This window comes from Pleurodeles waltl, chromosome 6, assembly GCF_031143425.1.
Source record: "Pleurodeles waltl isolate 20211129_DDA chromosome 6, aPleWal1.hap1.20221129, whole genome shotgun sequence".
Taxonomy (NCBI): Eukaryota; Metazoa; Chordata; class Amphibia; order Caudata; family Salamandridae; genus Pleurodeles; species Pleurodeles waltl.
The window spans coordinates 220,315,207-220,331,249 of record NC_090445.1 but is presented as its reverse complement, the minus strand read 5'-3'; the positions used below and the strand labels follow the sequence as shown (position 1 = coordinate 220,331,249).

The window sequence follows — 16,043 nt, the reverse complement described above, 5'->3', positions numbered from 1 at the left end:
TGACATAGCTGTCGCGGCGAAGCAAAATGACACCCCCATTGACCATCATGCGCATTGACCCATAGAAATATGTCAAGGACCTTGGGAAATTAATGCCAGAGTTCGGTCCAAAAGGTCCCTGACCAACACATTTTTTCCAAGGCTGGCCGTTATAGAGGGCGAATGTTCGTCCGCGTTCCCTCTCACAGCCCCTAGCCTTCCACCTCAGCCGGAGGCCATGGCTATACCGTCCAACCCAGAGAAACCTTTTTCCCTGCCAGAGCGCGAGGTGGACAATTTCGCTTCAGCAGAAACTCCTTCCGCACCCAACCCAGGTACAACCCTGGATCTAACATTCAAGGTTAGGTTGATTTCCCACACCTCTGTGGTGCTGGGAGGCAGGACACACATTTTCTTGACCAATTGCACTTCTATGACGTCAGATCCCTGGGCTCTGGAGACCATAATTGGGTACAAACTGGAGTTTATTCCCATCACCTCTCCATTTTTTCCAACCAGATCAGAACTTTGTTAAACAAGAAATAGAACAACTGTTGCTGAAAGAAGCAATGTGTCCTTGCCTCCCAGATCCCTCTTGTTTCTGCAGCAATATCTTTGTAGTAAGCAAGAAGGGTGAAGGTTCCCACATGGTCATCAATTTAAAAGGCTTCAACAGGTGGATTCTCTACTGTCACTCCAAGATAGAAGGAATCCATCTCCTCAGAGTGCCGGGAGTGCCCACCTCGATCTGAGGATGCCTATCTTTCAATCCCGACTTGGCTCCCACATCGGAAATTCCTCCAATTCAGGTGGAAGGACCAGTGGTTTCATTTCAAGGTCCTCCCCTTTTGGCTCTCTTCCACCCCATGGTGTTTTACCAAGGTCATGCGCTCGATAGTGGAGAATCTACATTACAAAAGTGTTTGTCTGATCATTTACCTAGACGACATCCTGATTATGGCCCAAGAACCACAAACTCTAATTTGTCACTTAGATTCGACCATCCAACTCTTGCAGAATCTAGGTTTCACCATCAATGCAAAGAAGACAGCTCTTTACCAATCTCGTTGTATGGAATGTCTGGATTCCAAATCAACTCATCCACCTCCCAGCTGTTACTTTCCACTCAAAAGTTAAAGACGGTCCAGAAAGAGATCAGATCCATCCTTCACTCTCTCAGAACTCTGCCTAGGATAGTGGGAATCCTGGCCTCCTCGATCTAGGCGATTTTCCCGGCCCCTCTGTGCTATTGTGCGCTTCAATGCTTGAAGATACAACATTTTCAAAGAGACGTCAGTTACTCGGATCTCATTACTCTTACTCCTGAGACCAAGTCCGAGCTACAGTGATGGCTAGATCAAATGTCCGCATTGAACAGCAGAGCCATTTTTGGCACTCATCCGGACATTGTGCTGGAATCAGATGCCAGTTGATGGGGCTAGGGCGCCAAATGTGGCAATGTCTCCACCGGGGTGCGATGGCCACAAGAGGAGTCTCAGTTGCACACAAATTGCTTGGAGCTCTTAGCCGGTTCCTTTGACATTCAGGCTCTGGCTCCACACTCCAAATGCTGCGTCTTGCTAAGAATGGACAACATCTCAGCAGTCCGCTATGTAAACAAACTAGCAGGAACAAAATCCCAAGTTCTTGCAGAGATTGCAAAAAACTTCTGCCACTAATGCCTTTATCTCCACATTTCAGTAACAGCAGAGTACCTTTCCGGCCAATGCAATGTGGTGGTGTATTGGAACTCGAGGCTCCTCAGGGATGCCAGCGAGAGGAAACTTCACCATTCAGTATTCCAAAGCCCTTCAGAATCAGCAGGGTCAATGCCACATAGATCTATTAGCCTCACACCTGTCCTACCGGTTACCCAGTTTTTTCTCTTGGAGACTGGGTACGTTGGCCTTTGCCATGGATGCATTTCTGCAACATTGGATGGGCCCTCTCCATTACGCTTTCCCACCTTTCCTGATGATCCCAAGGGTCGCGGCTCAAGCCCTTCACCAACAAGCAAAACTGATTCTGGTCATGCTCCAGTGGAAGGCTCAGCCTTGGTTCTCCACCCTGTTGGAGATGTCCCGGGACTCTCTAGTCCACAATCCGTCATTTCCGGAGCTGTTGGCAGAGCCAATGGGGAAGTCCCAACCCCTTCTTCTTCAGGGCACCCTTCAGCTCATGATTTGGCGCATTTCCTGACATGTTAGTTCGTGCCAGACCTTTCATACCAGGGTGTTAATTTCATCTCTGCATTCTGGTCAGCAGCGACCCATAAACAGTACGTCTCAGCCTGGCGAAAATGGTTGGGTTGGTGCAACTCACAGGGTTTGGATCCCCTGGGGCCTCCTGTTACCTCTGTCCTCAACTTCCTAGCTGAAATGGCTTCCAAAAGTATCGGCTATAGCTCCATCAATAATTATTGATCAGCTATTTCCGCAGGTCACGCTCTTCATGAAGGTAAACCCATTGGGGAACACTCTCCGGTCAGTAGGGTTATGAGAGGGATTCCCTTATCCAACCTCCCTCTTCCAAAGTATTCTGCTCCGTGAGATGTTAACATCATCCTCAAGTTCCTCCAACGATGGCCAGCTAATTCGGATTTATCTCCAAAACAGTTATCAGCTAAACTGGCTGTCTTATTATGCCTGGTCTCCTGCAGAAGGGTGTTTGATGTCAAAGCCTTGGACCGTTTAGGCAGAGTTTATTCTCCATATGGAGTCACTTTTTCCTTAACTAGACACACCAATACCCTTTTAAAACAAATTACCTACCCTATCTTTCTAGCGAATCCCAAACTTTGTATTGGTCAATGCTTGAAAGAATACGAAGATCGCACTAGAGAATTTCGCCAATCCACTGGGGGCCAGCCTCTAATTGCTCTCCAAGAGCCATTTCACCCAGTGTCTTCTGCCACTTTGAATCGCTGTATGAAATGGATTATTTTAGAAGCAGGCAGAGACACTTCCAGTTTTGGCACATACTCCTGACATAGAATAAAACATTTTCTAGTTAGTGCGTCACAAATTTTCAGTTCTATTAAGGAGGCAAGGATTATCTGGCCCTTGATCTCTCAATGCAAGAAAAGTCAATTATTGTACAATGTTACTGTATGTAATTGTATTGATTATGTTTCCCCCCCCCCATCAGTATTGAATATTGTTGGATTGAAATTTTAATCCTGGGTTCTGGGTATTATGATGTCTTTATCTTTTCCTTTTTCAGAATCTGAACAAAAGAAAGAGTAGCGGAATTCGGATTGTCCGCCTCTGCTTCAGTTACCGACCGGTTGGCCCTTCATACATAGCCAGCAGAAGGACGTTGTGGGCACAGAAGATATGCTGTCAGTATGGAACGTTTGGGAAATGTAGTTTTTTACTTAAAGTTGTTTTTCACATTGGCTGCAGTGTGTTTTGTGTTTATAAACAGTGAAGAAAAAGAAGCATAATTCTCGCCTCAAAAGAAATGAAAGTTCTTCACTCGCTAGCTAGAATTTTTTTGTATCCGACCGCTAGGGCGTGACCTGAGTAATACAAGGAAGCCATTGGTTAAAAAAAGTGCACAGTGACAGCGTGCGCCCAATGCTAAATCAGACCACTAGAATGTGAACTAAATAATACAAAGCCCATTTACTAACTTCTGGGTGATGGCAGTAAGTAATAGTGAGGAACAACATAGAAAATGAAAGAAAGATGAACATGTGACAGGATCACAAATATAGTGGAAGAAACACACTTGAAAAAAATGCAACTAAAAAATGTGATAAAGGAAAAAATTAATTTACAGTGATATTGAACAATAACTTCGAAACCATGATAAACCACCCAATACTACTAGCCAGTCATGTGACATACAATGACGTTTACCACTAAACCAGTAAAAAAAAGCACGTAAAGGAAATAGTGTGTGAGCGGTAATGATGAATATTGTTAAACATGTAGTCACAAAAAAAAGGGAGGGTAACGCTGTCAAAATAGCTGATTCAGAGAAAACATGCCAGTCCTAATTTGTCATTGAGCCCGGGGGGGGGGAGGGGGGGGGGGGGTCAATGTCTCAAACCGTTTTATCCAATAAGATTTCCTCTTTAGTAACCTTATTGTAGAACCCACTTCAGGGCTGGTTTCCGCAACTCTAAGATCTGGAAACGCAACTGGGCTATCTTGTGTTTGGACTCAACCCAATGTGCTGCCAAATTCGAAGAAATATTTTTGTTGCAAATCATACTTTTATGCTACGTGATGTGACTTTTAATCTTTCACTCCGTTTTACCAATATATGCCAGTCCGCACGGACTGTTGATACAATATATAAGGAAACATGTATGGTAATCCGCAGAATGTTCTAACTTCACAGCTTTCCCTGTGATAGGGTGATTAATGGTATTCCTGGTTATAACGTTATTACAATGAGCGCAATTATGACACTTTCTCATCTTGAGCCGTTTCTCATTCCGAGCAATTTGGTAGTGGAAGTAGTTGTAGGGGATGATAGATTTTCTTGCAAATTTTTGGATCTGGTATTTGCGAACAACGGTTTTCTTATGCCTTTGAAGTCAAGTTCCATTTGTAGTATCCCCCATCTTTTGCATATTATCCTTTTGATCATTGATGATTTAGGGGGTCATTCCGACCCTAGCGGTCCATGACCGCCAGGGCCGGGGACTGCGGAAGCACCGCCAACAGACTGGCGGTGCTTCCTGGGCCATTCTGACCGCGGCGGTAAAGCCACGGTCAGAAAAGGGGAACCGGCGGTTTCCCGACGGTTTACCCCTGGCCCAGGGAATCCTCTGCCGCCATGGGGATTCCGACCCCCTTCCCGCCAGCCTGTTTCTGGCGGTTTTCACCGCAAGAACCAGGCTGGCGGGAACGGGTGTCGTGGGGCCCCTGGGGGCCCCTGCACTGCCCATGCCACTGGCATGGGCAGTGCAGGGGCCCCCTAACAGGGCCCCACAAAGATTTTCAGTGTCTGCTTTGCAGACACTGAAAATCGCGACGGGTGCCACTGCACCCGTCGCACCCCTGCAAATCCGCCAGCTCCATTCGGAGCCGGCTTCCTCTTTGCAGGGGCTTTCCAGCTGGGCCGGCGGGCGATCAATCTTTTGGAGACCGCCCGCCGTCCCAGCGGGAAAGTTAGAATGACCGCCGCGGTCATTTGACCGCAGTGCGGTCTTTTGGCGGTTTCTGCCCGGCGGGCGGCTCCCGCCACCCACCGGGGTCGGAATGACCCCCTTAGTGTTCCCAACCAACCTTAGCCTGAGTCCATCCAAACAGAAAAGGCACAAATTATATTGTATTTAAGTGCATTTATATAGCGCTTACCACAAATGACAAGGGGTAGAATGCGGTAAATGAATGCAAAAAAAGGGGAGAAAGTCTTTTTTCTTTTTTAAATGATGTTGCATTGAAATGATTCAGGTGGTCATTCTCGCCAAACTCGTCCCGCCACCTGACCGCTAGTGCCGCCAGAACACCGCCGGCGCTATTCCAAGTTCACCGCAGGGCTGGCAGAAACAGAGTTTCTGCCCGCCGGCCCTGCGGTGAAGAGGGCCTTAACATTGTCACCGGCTTGGAATCGAGCCGGTGCCAATGTGAGGGTGCAGCGGGTGCAGCAGCAAAAATAAAGGTATTTCTCCTTGTTAAGCTGGGAGGTGCACCATTGTGGCGCAATCCTGGTTTCACACCTTTGTAAATCTGGGATTGTGTCAAAATCCATGGGTGGATGCATGGGAATGCCCATATCCCACCCCTGGAACATGTTACTTTGGTTTCACTAAACTACATGCAGCCTTGCAAGGTGGTTTTGAATGGCTTAGTTAATACCACTAAAGGACTTGCGATGCCTTGCAACGACTTGCGTCACACAAGGGCAAGTCATTTCCTTAATAAATCTGGTCCTAAGACTCTGCAAAGTGATATTGGCAAATACAGGTCTGGGCAACGGTTACTTTGTTTAGGTGACTGATGGTAGGTGGCACCAGCACATAGGAGTGGGGACAGGGACTTTTAAAAGATAGTTCCTCAGGCAATCTAAGATTAAAATGCTCCTGGCTTCCTATTCTATCCCAGAAGGAAGGCCAACCATGGTCTATCAGGCAGTATTTGCGTCAAAGTGATGGCTTGACAATAACGTTATATCACAGTTACTCTAACAGTCATGCATTTCACTCTACAGTCCGTACATAAGCAGCGAAGACAAGCCATCCTTCATTGTGCACCTCTACTTCACTATTACTATGTAGCTCAGTTTGGGTACAGAGGCACATGTGCTGGGTGTTGACCTCTCACAGCCACCTCACAAAATACTGTGTGTGCTTCTTGCCCTGGGTATTTGGTAGCTAAACATGTAACAGACTGACAGAGAGGATCAGAATACCACTGTGCATAGATGGCATCTGGCACTGCACCCACCAAAGCTTTCTGTTGCTGCAGCATGGTGTGTCCCAGACCACACTGCTCTTGTGTGGCTTACCTAATGGGCCTCCTTCCCATCTCTGCAAGTGGTAGTTGGTGGTTGGGAAACGTGGTGAAAAGGGTGCCCAGCTCCAAATCCAAACACAGACACTTTTCAAAGGCACAATTGAAACACGCCCTGGGTGGGCAAGATCTGGCCCTTGCTGGCTCTCAAGCTGACCCACTTTTGCAGTCAACTGGTGCTGCCCCTGCCTTCTACTATCCTATGTCAACTAGAAACCAGCAACTCTATTCCTATACATTAATGCACCTTATTCTGAGACACAGTCCAAATATCTCCCTTTTTCTGAATGTCTGCCTGAAGAGGGGATTTTAAAGCTCAAACTTTCCAGAGACAAGAGTTTACATTTTACATTGGCAAGGGAATCACAGAGGTTGAGCAAGGCTTGACATCTGGGTGAATATACTAAAACAACCACATTCCCCATCAAAGCAATGAAGTAGCCTGAGACCATCAAACTTAGGGCTCCATTTACGGGGCCTGTGGCACAGGGTGCTGCAGCAAGTGCCTTGCTGCACCACCCTGCGACACCTGGAAAGGCCAGAAATGCATTGTATCTACAAGATACAGTGCATTTCTGTCCTCTCCCCTTGCACTGGCGCACAAATTGCTGCCTAGCGCCAATGCAGGCACTCTTACACCATTCCATCACTTTTGCACCATATAACGTGTTGCAAGAATGACACAGCTGAAATATAAGATTTACGAAGCCACACAAGGCCACCTTGCGCAGCTTCAAAAATCTTGAGTAATGCAAATCGCACAAGAGCAACATTTCCATGGGTGTTGCATGGGGGTTCCCATGACACATCCATGGATTTTGACACATTCCCAGATTTACCAGAAGTGGTAGACCTGGGAATGTGCCACAAATGCATGCCGCTTTCTTCCTCCACAAAAACAATCCTCCATGTAACACAGGCACCCTTGCAGCATGGTGCAAGGGTGCCTGTATTGGCACTAGGCTGCCAAAAGGGTGCCAGCACAGAGGAAAAGGCAGGAATGCACCATATTGACTTAAATACAGCACATTCCTGCTCTTTTCCTGTCAGACAGTGCAGCACAGCAATGCTAGTTGCTGCACTACATGACAATCTCGTAAATATGCCCTCAAGTATCTGAGTGGAAATTATTAGCAAAGCCAGTAGGTCTGGCTTTAATGTATCCATGTGTGAAAATACAGCCATTCATGAATGTTGTTTGCATGTATTAGTGCATTAAAGGCAGACATTTTGGAAAAGTGGGCTCTTATTCTGTGTAGGAAAGTGCCCTTGTTGGCATGGTTACCCCCCCCCTTTCTGCCTGACATTGATGCCAACTGACTCAGATACCAGGCCCCAGCAGCAGTGTTCATTTCCAAAAACTGTACCATTGTTCCCACTATTGGCACACCCCTGGCACCCAGTTTAGTCCCTTATAAAAGGCACCCATGGTATCAAGGGCCCTGTTGCCAGGGAAAGTCCCCCAAGGGCTGCAGCATGTATTATGCCACCCTGGGGGACGCCTCACCAGGCCCGTGCACTCTACCATTGCAGCTTGTGTGTGCTGGTGGGAAGAAAAAGGCAAAGTCGACATGGCACCCCTCTCAGGGTGACATGCCCACAAACCACTGCCTGTGGCATAGGTAAGTCACCCCTCTAGCAGGCCTTACAGCCCTATGGCAGGGTGCACTATACCACAGGTTAGAGCATAGCTGCATGAGCAATATGCCCTACAGTGTCTCAGTCCAGTCTTATAAATTGTAAGTGCAGTGTAGTCATATATAGTATATGGGCTAGGAGTTTGTCATCACAAACTCCACAGTCCCCTGATCGCTTCACTGAAATCTGGGAAGCTTAGTATCAAACTTCTTAGCACAATAAACCCACACTGATGCCAATGCTGGATTTATTGAGAAATGCATCCAGGGGGCACCTTAGAGATGCCCCTGTATGTTAGCCATACTGGACTGACCAATCTGTGGCAGCTGGACACTCTCAGATGAGTTTCTGACCACATGAGGTGAGAGCCTTTGTGCTCTCTGTGGCCAGAAACAAAGTCTGTCCTGGATGGAGGTGCTTCACACCTCCCCCCTACAGGAACTCAAAAGGCTCAGGCCTTCTGGTACAGAGGCCCAGGGCACTCCGGCTAGGGTAGATGCCCGCCCCCCGGACTAAGCCTCACTTTTGTTGCCAAGTTTAGCGGGAAAATTAGGGAAAACAAGGTGGAGAGACCCCCTCAGCTGAGACCACCCCTATGGTGACCAGAGCTGAGGTGGCCCCCTCCTTGCCTTGCAAAATTCTTCATCTTGGTTTGGAGGACAGGGACCAATAGGGTTAGGTCTGTGTCCATCTCCCCAAAGGGAGTGGACACAGGAAGGGTGCAGTCACCTTTAGGGACAATAGCCATTGGCTATTGCCCTCTGACCCCTGTAACGCCCCTAAATCCAGGATTTAATGGCTCCCCTGAACCTAGCTGCCAGATTCCTGGTGACCTCACAAGAAGAAAGAAGAAAGCAGAAGGACTGCTAAACTGACTCCCAGCAGAGAAGACTGAAGATGCAAACTGACTTGGCCCCAGCCCTACTGGCCTGTCTCCAGCTTCTAAAGCTTTGCTAAAAGAAGGCGAGGCATCCTGCAGGACCAGCGACCACTGAAACACCTCAAGAGGATGGCCTGCACCCCAGAGAACACTGCCTGCACCGCAGAAGATCAAGAACTCCCATGGACAGTGGCCATGTCCAAGAAGAAACTCCATCCAAGGATTATAAAACCTCCCCTGATCCGAGAGTCCTGTCCACTATGCACCCGACGCCCACGGCCGGTGTCAAGGTGGCCCAACCAACTGGAGCTGGTCCCCAGTCTATTCTGACCAAGTGTCCACCCTGGGTTGACCCCTCCTGTCCAACGCAATGATTCCTGCACCTTGAACCCAGAGGACACCTCTGACGGCGACCGAAACGGACGAAGATATGCCCGTCGCCAAAAGATCCTCTGCACCCGCAGTCCTTGGCCTTGGGAGTCTGATCTCTGGTGCAACAACGTCCAGCAGGCGGCCCTCCTCATTGTCCAGCCTGTGGTTTTCCAGAACCAACAACCTGGACCCAGCCTGCAGCATCTATAGAGAAGCATTGGGAGCCTGACGGTGTGTTTGGACCCTGCACCCGGCCACCCCTGTGCTGCTGAGGGTGTGTGTTTGGTGCTGACCTTTGGCTCCCTAGGCGCTCTCCTAAACCCCCCAGGTCTGCCCTCCAAAGACACAGGTACTTACCTGCAAGCAGGCATGAATCTGAGTGCCCCTAGTCTCAATAGGAGCCCACGTTAACTTTGTCTCATCTTTGACCTCTGCACTCGGCTGGCCTTGTGTTGCTGGTTGTGGGTGTTTGAGGTTAACTTGAACCCCCACCTGTGGACATCCTAACCCCTAGAGACTGGAACTGGAACCCCCGGAGACTGGAACTGTCTTGTACTTACCTCAAAACTGCACTAACTGCGCTAACTTTTCCTTCTCTCCTAGAGTTGTCTTTGAAAATTGCACTGTCGACTTTTAAAACAGATTATTACTATTTATTCGAAAAACGTATACCTTGCCAAATTGAAACAAAGTGGTATTGATAGATATGTTGGATATTTACTTGCAAATGTACTTACCTGCAACTTAAATCTTGTGGTTCGAGGAATAAAGTAACACAATATATTTTTGCTATACAAAAACAATTGGCCTGGAGTTAGTCATTGAGTGTGTGCTTCCTTTATTGACTGTGTGTGTACAGGAAATGCTTTGCACTACCCTCTGATAAGCTTAACTGCTCGACCACATTACCACAAAAGAGAACATTAGTATTATCTACTTTAGCCTGTGTTAAGCCTTTGAGGAACTCCTGGACTCTGTGCACACTATGGCCCTCATTATGACCCTGGCGGTCTTCTGACAGCCAGGGCCACAGTGGCTGTTTCACCGCTTACAGGCTGGCGGTGAAGGCCGCCACATTATGAGTGTGGCAGGTTGGCCTCTGCCAACCTTCCACATCTCCGCTCAGACAGCCAGGGCGGTCGAAGCTGCTGGCCCAGAGATGAGCATCTCTGACCCAGCGGTCCACAGAAGACTGCCAGCGGTATTAGGACCCGCCTCCTCTGCAGCGGTAGCACCAACACGAAAACCCCGGAAGAAAGGCTACAGGTGACAGGGAATTTCTTCCCTGTCACTGGCAGACGACTCACCCACCAAGCACAATACCCCCCCAACCCACCACCCTACGGGTACAGTGTCCACCCTCCCCTCTTTCCGCATACATGCACACACACACACAGACACCCACATGCACCCCGCATACACTCATTCACCAACACTGACATACACCCATTCACTCACATGCATCCATACACACATTCATGTCGACACTCATACTCGCATTCACCACAACACTCATACTTGCGTTCACCACAACAATTATACTCGCATCCACTCCAACATTCATCCACGTATACACACACGCAGACACAGTTCCTTTCATACACGCATACACACAGGGATACACACACACATACACGCTTCCATTCATCCACAAACGCACACACAACACAAACCACCCTCCCACCCCCCTCTCCTGTCGGACGATCGACTTACTTGGTCCGGGGAGAAGGTCACCTGGCAAGGAATGGGAATGGGCGCTTCCACCTCCGGCAACGCCCCGCCAACAGGACACCGCCAGGCTGTATTACAGGTTGTAATATGGTTGGCGGAGTCCTTTTGGCAGGGCGGGGCCGGTGGTGGAACCGCCCCTGCGCCTATGCCCGCCAAGCGAATACTGCTGGATTTCTGCTCAAAATGTGGCAGAAATCCAGGAGTACTCCTAATATGGTGGGCGGAAGACCGCCAGCACTGGCGGTCTTCTGACGCCCATGGCTTTGGCGGTCTTGCAAAAAGACCACCAAAGTCATAATGAGGGCCCATATCTCATTGATATAGTATATACAGAGCCAGCTTCCTACATACCTGCTCTGAAAATGTCTCTTCCCGCATTGTGTAAACTGGTAGCCCCACTATTGCCGCTTGATGTATTAGCCCCCCTGAAGTTCGGGTCTAGTTGCGCCCCTATGTGTAATGGAAGTTTAAAATAATTAATTGTATATTCACAGTGCTTTCTGTCACAGGCTGTCACCTTGTCGCACTAACAATGCACATCTCTTCTCCACAGTACCAACCAGGGCTTAATTTTGTCGCTCTGTAGTTACAAACAGACCACTGCAGTGCACGGACTAATAGAGGTTTCATAATGTACTATCGTGCATTTCTCAATGAGTAACAATTTAGTTTTTGTATTTTTCATTTACGCTGCATGCAATTTTATATGTATAGGACAAATTTACAGGGGCCTTAAAGAGCACCAGCCCCCTAAATCACAAAAACGCTCCTGACTACAGCGAAAAGCCTGGGGACCAGGGCTTAGTGAGGCCGTACGCTGGCATCTGGTCATGGAATGTCCATGGAATCGAGTTAACACTAAAAGACGCATGGTCCTTCCTCCAGGAGTATGACATCATCTTACTTCAGGAAACCTGGAGTCCAGGGCTGATTTTGGTGTGAGGGTACGCAGTCACACATATTCCAGCGAAGAGCTTCTGCAAAAATGGCCATTGAAAAAGGGGTCTGGGAACCTTGATTTCTACGGCACTTACAGGACACAATGTCACAGTTTACACAGGGTCAACTTGGATCCAGGCAACCAAGATTACACTTAGCAGGCCCCACAGTGGTCAAACAGAACTAATTCTTATAAATGTTTACACCCACCCAAAAAAAGAACATAAGGGGGCAAAGTGGAAGCGCTGGGTGAATTAATCAAGGTCTTACAAAGGCAGCATAATGAGACCATATTCATCATCACCGGCGATTTCAATCTCAACCTGCTGGCCACAAAAGGGGGAAATGAAAAGAACCGAGCTGCAAGCACACACAGAAAACACTTGGAAAATGTAGGCCTCACATAGTTAAATGGAAACAGCAAGAAGGACACTCCAGCATCCATAACTTTTGCAAGTGGCAAAACTTGCTCAATCATTGATTACGCTCTGATAAACAACTCTGTGATGCCCCTGGTGCGGAATTTCCAAATTAAATGCAGAGCTGAGAGTGATTGCTTCCCACAAACATTGGAACTGGTGTCTAAATTTGAGCTGCTGCAAACTTCTAGCGGCTTAATCGCACCCACTTCGGCACTCAACCTCAAAAGAATAAAATGGCGTCAGCAAGGGATAGCTGCTGTGATGGATGAGGTGTTTCATAGGGCAGGGTCCCTATAGGTGAGAACAAACCTAGCGACCTTGCAAGAAAAAGAGCCTGCTCTTAGAGGCGATCTGAACAAGGATTGGGCTGTTAATTAGCTTTCTGCTTGCAAAATTTCCAGCTACCTCCAATTCAACAATTCAGCAACAGGCTTTCGATGCAAAGAGTAGTTGAGACCGACACCCCTAGTTTAACAAGGCCATGCGTACTCAGAAATCACAAATTGTGCAACAGTCATGGAAACTGGCAAAGCAGCCCTCCGGGGCGAGGGCGGAGACAAACTCACCCTGTTGGCAATGAAAAAAAAGTACTGTATTGACTGTTGGACCACAAAGAAAAGTTTTAAAGAAACCCCATGGTCAAAATTACTCTGGGCAAGAAAAATGCCAAACATTAAGTGCTTCTGGCAATTGGTGAACGAGCTGGCGCTTGGTAAAAACAGACACCACAGCTTCGGGATTGATTCAACTTCCTAGGAGAGTCATATCTGCAGCTTGTACGGTTCAACAGATGGTGGAAAAACTTCCTCCCCGTTGCCGGTGACCCAGCCGCACCTAGGAAACAACCAGCCCCAAAGTTCCTAAGAAGAAGGGAAGCTTTTGGCCACCTCGGAGAGGGCAGATTACCATCAAGTCTGGGAGCCAGAACAATTAGCCGGTCTGATTAAGTAAATGAAGTCCAAAGGGGCTGCAGGACCCAACGGCCTCCCAAATGCAATTTTTAAAGGAGATCCAGCATATTGCGCACAGTATTTTTCACCACTTTTTAACACCACTACTCACGCTAAATGGGTCCCTGAGTCGTGGAGAGGAAGCATTATGCACACAATTTATAAAAATGGAAATTCGTCTCTGCCTTCAAACGACAGACTAATTGCTCTTATCGATGTGGAAGCCAAGCTGTATGCATCCTGTCTGTTACAGCACCTCCAAACCTGGGCAAAGGAAAATAAGCTACTCCCAAAATTCCAAACAGGCGTCAAGGCAGGCATGGGAACAACAACAAATTTAATAGCTCTTTCCCTTACTGTAGAAAAGGCCAGCCACAGGAAGTTGAGCCTCAATACCTGCTTTATAGATCTTAGTCCCCTTTCGACTAGGTTCCCAGGGAAAGGCCTTGGTCCAAACTGGCCAAATGGGGAATCTCGAATAATCTGTTAAGGACCATTATAGATCTCTATACCAACACTTGGGTTCAGGTTAAAATTGGACATGACATCAGACTAACAAAAACAAAACCTACAAATATTGACTTAAAGCAAGGCTGTGTCTTAGTTCTAATCCTGTTTTATTTATACCTGGCAGATCTCGCCGGTGTGTTAGCACAAGTAAACAGCCTTCCTCCGGCTTTAGGCCTGGAGAAAGTCGGGTGCCTACAATACGTTGACAACACCTTCTTACTGAGTCATTCTCCACGGGGTTTCCAACAAAGTACAACAGCGCTTGAAACCTTTATGGATCAGCAAGGCCTAGAAATAAACCTGACCAAAACAAAACTGATGCGGCTCCTCTGCTCAAATCACAAATCTTTCACTTGGTTCCTGGGGGAAAAAAGTGAAGGCGATGCAGTCATGCAAATATGTAGGAGTCCATATTGAACCCCAATCGAAATGGAAGTGACACCTGCTCTCGATTCAAGCAAAGGTCCACTCATTAATATATAGCTTCAAGCTGCTCAAGAAAAAGTTGGATTGTCCTAATTTGTCTCCCTTCCTAAAAGTCATATCAGTTCAGTTGCTCCCAGCCATTTCCTACAGGACTGAAGTTTTGCAGGGCCGGGAGATCCTTTTACTAAACACCAGCCAAGTTAAAGTGTATAAGGCTGTTCTTAACATTCTGAAGAGTGCCTCCCTGGCCCAGGTTAGGCTGGAGTTGGGCCTAAAAAAATCAGATCTCTCAGAGTAAAGGAGCCTTTCTTAAAGCTTCTTGGAGGCTATGGACCCCAGAGAATACCTCAATAAATTATTTCTGCTGGCAAGAAGTGCAGGTGCAACAAATCAGTAAAAGGAACTTGGGGAAGCTACCTAAACTAAGTTATCCAAGGTGTGGGCATGGAAGAAGCAAGGAAGTGTAGCTTGGGGAAGTCTGCATTTAACAGATTAGTTAACATCTCTATCTGCTCCCTATTCTTTGGCCAAAAGAGGGCCTGCCAGGGCAGTTGTGGGGTCTTATTCGACGTCCCCATGAGGATATCTTGCAGAACATTTTTCTATCCGTGTAAAACATCAATTCTTGTTATATCGTATGGGGTCCTTTGACACAAAAGATGCTCGCCCCTCTTGGAAAACACAGTATCCTGACCAATGCTGCAGTTTATGTGGCTATAATCGAGAAACTTTGTTGCACGCCCTCTGTACCTGCCCATCTCTGGGCCTGGCAAGAAGACATTTCTTAAAACAGTACTTTTTTTATTTTACAATGTCCGCTCCTGCAGATTGGCTGTAATAAGGTGGCTTAAGGGCGAGTCAATTCCATTCTGTTGCAGGGATGTGACGTTTTTACAGCTGTTTCATAAGAAGCTGGCTATGGCTGACTCTGGGCAATTGTTAAGCAGCAGTAACCAGTACGTAGACTGCCCCGGTTGGTGATTCGTAAATGATAGGACACGTTTAAGGCAGCATCACCTCTTCATGAAATCAGGTTTTTTTTTTAAACTGCTCATGTTTTTGCATATGATTGTTTTTTGTTTTTTCTTGTTTTTTTTCTACGGTGGAATATGAAGGTGTTTCAATTTCTACTCCCACTGTTTTCATGTTTTAAGGTCTTAACTTTTTGACTTTTGTAGTTGGGTTCATTCGCCCAAGACTACCGTTTTGGTATGTATTATATTGAAATGTTTTTTATCAATCAAGCAATTAAAGATTATCTATCTATATGTAGCTACCTGACGGTGAAAGACCAAAAAAACGTACAGAATATTTTATTTTTTTAGCCACATCTTTGACCACACCCACTGACCCCACCCCCACTGCATGCATCATCACAGTTCCCATTTTTACGGTCGAGCCTGCGTTGCATGCGCTCGCGCATGCGTATCGCAGCGAGACGCTTTAGGGTTTAGAAAAGGACTCGGAGCCCTGTCGACGTCAAGTCAGTGTTTTTCATTGGTTCGTGGGCTTGCCTAATAAAATCTGCTTGCTTTCATTAGTCGAAGGCATGCATACGTCATGCCTTTTCCGGTGGCTAGCCCTCCTCGAGCGCATCGACCAAGTACAGAAAACATGCGAGGCTCGCTGTTTTCTGTCTGGCTCGTGGACTACTTTTTCTCGAATTTACTAGTGCGATTTCGCTTGGCAGAGGTCGAACGCTTTACATAGTTAATTGCACTTTTGC

The 16,043-nt window shown here is 47.3% G+C and overlaps 1 protein-coding gene across 11 annotated transcripts in view; it reads left to right on the top strand.

Annotated features, from left to right (window-relative positions):
• Nucleotides 1–3,376, top strand: part of LOC138299562 (neurofilament medium polypeptide-like) — a 46,612-nt gene extending 43,236 nt beyond the window's left edge. For all 11 annotated transcript variants that reach the window (XR_011204785.1, XR_011204779.1, XR_011204784.1 and 8 more), the window contains one exon: nt 3,202–3,376. The gene's annotated coding sequence lies outside the window, so the exon portion shown is untranslated. The remainder of the gene's footprint in view (nt 1–3,201) is intronic.
• The last annotated feature ends 12,667 nt before the right edge of the window (nt 3,377–16,043 follow it).